This window comes from Pteropus alecto, unplaced genomic scaffold, assembly GCF_000325575.1.
Source record: "Pteropus alecto unplaced genomic scaffold, ASM32557v1 scaffold67, whole genome shotgun sequence".
NCBI classification, from domain to species: domain Eukaryota; kingdom Metazoa; phylum Chordata; class Mammalia; order Chiroptera; family Pteropodidae; genus Pteropus; species Pteropus alecto.
The window spans coordinates 10,234,967-10,239,710 of NW_006441061.1; positions in this window are offsets into that span (position 1 = coordinate 10,234,967).

Here is a 4,744-nt window from a genome sequence, read left to right on the forward strand (position 1 = left end):
ATGACAATATTTCGGATCCGTGTTGGGCTAAGCAAACTTTAGTAACGTGAATGACCCCTACCTCTGCTTTGCTGGTGTGCCTGTTGGAACACTGTAGAAGCACCTGTGGCCCACACTGCCCTCCTGAAGGACATCTCTGGGGGTGCTACTGGCGGACCATCTGGAATGCCAGTCCTGTGATCTTGGGGGGAGGGGGTCACCCTCCGGAAAGAGGGCTAAAGAGTAAGGGGACCGAATGGCAAGCTGGAGGGATCTCCCACTCTGGGTGAGGGGTGAGGGCTTCGGAAGGGTGGTCAGCAGTAGGGGAGCAGGCCGGCCCCGCGGAGCGTGCAGGGGAGCTGGGTGTCCAGTGGCCCCCTGCTTTTGGCTCGAACATTCGTGCTGCCGTCGTGGCTTTGAAACCGTGGGGCGCTTGTGCTCACATGCCTCTTGACCCTTCTGCGAAGCCAATCCTGATCACCTGGGCTTCACCCCGCCTTTGCTGTTTCTGGGACCTACCAGCCCGCCCTCTGAGCCGGTTGAGAGCAGGACGCCGCTGACTAGGTATTGCTGACCCCATCGGTGGCCCTCAGCCGCTGCCTCGCTAGACCTCTCAACAGCATTTGGCCCAGTGACGCAAGCAGACAGGGATGGTCAGTCGTCAGAGTCCTGGTACACCCGAGCCCTCTCGGTCTTGTCTGCACAGCCCTCCTCCTGGGCCTGGCCTCCAGGTGCGGAAGTGCCCTGGGCCCTGTCCTGCCCCCTGTGCTGCGTGTCCTTGCTATGAGCGACCCTCGCCTGGGCTCCAGGTTCGGGACGTGTGGGCTGCTTGGCGGGCCGAGGGGTGTCAAGCCCTCGGCTGACCTCTGTGCCTGCGCTGTGGCCACTCGTCACAATGGCCGGCAGCATCGGCAGTGGACGCCGTGGGCCCTGCCATTAGAGAACATCTCCTGCCAGCCAGCGGGCTGTCGCCGAGGTCTGCACTCGCCTCCTCCCTGCTTCACCTAGGCCCCCGTGCCCCCTGTCCAGGGACCTGGTGTCCTCGCAGACACACTGGGGCTCACTGCACCCTGGGCCTGGGACCTCCTGGCTGTGCTCAGCTGATCGGAGGCCCGTGCTCCCTGCCCGCCCACCTGGAGGGCTCTGCCCAGCTCACCAGCACAGCTGTGAATATGGATGGCACTCTGTTCTTGAGGGCGCCCTCACCCCTTGCATTTGGTGTGTGCTGGGAAACCAAAGCACCGTGCCTAGGAAAGTTTGCGGGAACGTCTCGCGTAGGAATTGGAGAACTTTTGCAAGTGTATCAAAGTAAACTGAAGAAGTGCTCTTCCAAGGGTGTGTATGTTTTAAAGTTTTATAAATATTGCCAAGTTGCCCGCAAGGAGGTTTCATTAATTTTATTACACCAATAGTTGAGAATTGCCTGTTTATCCATACTCTCACGTTAACAGACTTTAAAGTGTTTTGCCGACCCGATAGGTGGAAAATGGTATTATCTTTGTTGCTTTAAATGCATTTTCTTAATAACGAGTGAAGTCCCATAAGTTTTGATCAGCATCTGAGTTCATCTTTCTTTGGCTGCCGTTTCTGTGCTTTGTGCCTTTGGGGAGAGGGAGCCGAGGCGGGCTGTTCTCTGTGCGTGGCGGGCCAGCTGGGAACTGGCTGGGGATCTGTGGACACTGTGTTTCGTACGTTCAGACTTCTGGCCCGGCGTCTGAGGTCGGTGGGTCCGTCGTTTGCTCTGGGCTCCGGGGAACTCAGGGACTGAAAGAGGAGCATCTTGTCGCTCGTTTTCTCGCTTGCCGTCCCTGGGCTTTGGCTTGGCCCCTCCCGCTGCTGGCTCTCGGGTCCAGCCACGGTCTGCAGGCCCAAGACCAGCATCAGCCAGAAGGACAGAATCGCGGGGTGAGTCGCAGAAGAGCATTTACATAGACAGGTTAATGTTATTGACTTTCATGGAACTTTAAAAACAGGAAATGACATTTGTGTCTTTATTTTGCAGTTTGCATGAAACCTTGAGATGCTACGTTTAAAATATTGCCTCCTTTAAAAGAACTTCAAATATTTATTGTTTTGTATTAAGAGCTCCAGCTTGGTCTTGGTCGGAGGGCTGGCACAGCTATAAAAGGGTCTCTCCCCTTCAGGGGGCGTTTGCGGGTGGATACAGATGTTTGGGGGGGCCACACGTGGGCTAACGTCTGGGCCGAGCCCTCCCACCCTATGCGTGCTTACACTAGGCCAGATGCGGCTCTTGCTTTGCTTCTCTGTGACTGTCACGTGGGCTTAGGTGCGCTCCTAATGACAGGGCTGGTGATGTGACTCCTGTTCTCTTAGACGTGACCTCAGACTCTTTTCCTAGGTTTTTGTTGAGCAGTATCTTTTGAACAAAGCTGGCCCCAGGAGGCCCTAAGGGGCGCGCCGTTTGTGTGGAAGTTGCTGACGCTTTCTGCAGAAGGACCCTTCTCCGTTTTTAGGATGAAGACAAATGTGTTGGGCTTTCTTTCAGAGAAAATGTGAATTCTTTTCAAACGTTTGTGACTCTGAAGGTTGCAGGTGCACTGTGGTCTGCGGCTCGGGAGAGGTCCCTGTCCCGGGCTCCTGCCATTCCCGCCTGGTTGGCACCACTGAGGAAGGGCCGAGTGGGCCCGGCTCCTGTGGCTCTGTGTGGGGCATGGTGGCCGCAGTAGGCAGCTGCACCAGGCAGAAGAAGGTGCCAGAGTCCCCGCGGGCACGTGGCATGCCGTGTTGTCGTCCCTTGGTCAGCCCCGTCTGCGTGGGCGCCTTCGTCTGGGACCGGGCCTGGGACATGGGGGCTCTGTTGTGCTGATGGCCCCCTCCTCCTCCCCTACCCCACCCTCGCCACCCAGCACCCTGCTTTGATGCCTTGCCACCTGCTAGTGCACTCTCCTGGGAGTGGGGGGTGGTCCCAAAGCTGCTGTACTGAAAACCAGGTATGGCCTGGTCCCTGTTGGCAGGAAGCAGCTCATGACCTTTCCAGTTAGGCTGATAACAATGCAGTGTCTTTTCTGAGCTCTTGCTGAGCAAGGAAGCGTTCTTGTTTCTTCCTCCCGCCCCAGTGGGGGCCTCTGGTGATGGGGAGCGCGGCTAGGGGCACATGGGTGAGAGCGCGCGGGGCTGGGGACCGGCCTGGTGCTGGAGGAGCTGGCTGTGTCACTGCGGTGCCCTCTGTCCGCCCCGCGCTGAATGTGCTGCTGGCGCCGTCCGCCCCCCAGGAGCTGCTGGGCCAAGGCTGTGCCTTGCGCACCGGGCCGTCCGGGTTGCAGGGTGTTCTGGTGGGCGTGGTCAGAGACCCAAGGCTCAGAGCTTCCCCTTGGGTTTTCAAGGCGATGCCCTAGGGAACCCGGCCAGTGTGTAAGCCTTGGGGACCTGGTGAGCACTGTGGGTTTGGGGTCACAGGCCACAGGTCCTGGAACAGCTTTCCTGCTGGGGGCGGGTGGAAACTCCACTCAGCCGCTGAGGAAGAGGGAACAATGGGGACGGCTCCTTTGTGTCTGCCCGTGGATGGGGCCCTGGGCAGTGGCTGGCTGTGGCGGTCGGCGGTGGTTCTGAGGGGGCCGTCTGGCCCGGGGTGGAGCACGCTCGAGCACCTGTGGCACGGTGTTGCTGTGCTTGGCGTCAGCTGTGCTCAGCTGTGACAGTGTCCGTTTCCATCCTTTCTGGTTTGAAAAGAACGCTTTCAGAGGAGACCTTTCCTGGGCCTTGTAGAGGGGTGCCCTGCGCCCCCCCCCCGGGCTCTGGCCGCCTCCCCCTTGGGAGGGGTCCCTCTGTGGGCAGGGGAGACCGGGGCGACTGCTGCAGGTACAGACCGCGCGGCCTGGAGGCGGGCCCGGGGCTGGGCAGGCGGGGAAGGCAGGCAGGGGAGGCCTCAGCTCCCGCAGCCCTCGGCTTTTCACACTAAGAGTTTTTGAGAGGGGGGCTCCCTTTTAGCGTTAGAAGATTTCTGTCTTCCGCTTGAAGCAGGATGACTCGTCCGTAGATTGTGGCATTAAGAGAGAAAGAACAGCATGACCAAAGTGAGAAAGTTGAAGCGAAGTAAACATTTCGGAGAGTTTTTAAAATTAAAAATATATTCAGTCAAGCATTTTCTCTTTTTGGAGACCTAGGGGAGGAAAGGTTAGCCATTCACGCTGCTATCACAGCGCTTCGGCCTTTTCGGCATCGGGAAGCTTGTAGGGACGCGTCTGATGCAGAATCCATGGTGCCTGGTGGGTCTCACGGAGCCCAGAGAAGCACCTGTCCATCCGGGCCACCCGCGGAGTGGAACACTCCTCAGAACTGCAGCAGGTGGCACATGAACCTCGTGGATCCGTTTCCTCGGACACATTTTCATTCACAGGCTTGTTTTTAAAGACAGAGCTGTGGAGAGCTCGTGTTTACTCCGTAGACTTCTGAAGAACACATTTCTTCTTTCCTGCCTTGGAGAAGAGGTGGGGCCGGTGGGGGTTGCAGCCAAGCAGGAGGCAGCGGGGATGGCAGTGAGTGCCAGCTGTCCACTGCGAGGAACATGGTGGATGAGACTTCCAGGCTCCTTCCTGAAGAAGACTCTCCTTCCGTCCCTCCACCCAGCCAGCCTCACCTACCCACTCACCCAGCCGCCCGCCCGCCTACCTACACACACACACACACACACACACACACACACACACTCTCTGACCCACTGACTACAATCCTCTTCCACAACACCACTGGTGCCTCTATCTCTGAATCACCACTGGGTCCAACCACTTCAACACTGTACTACCTG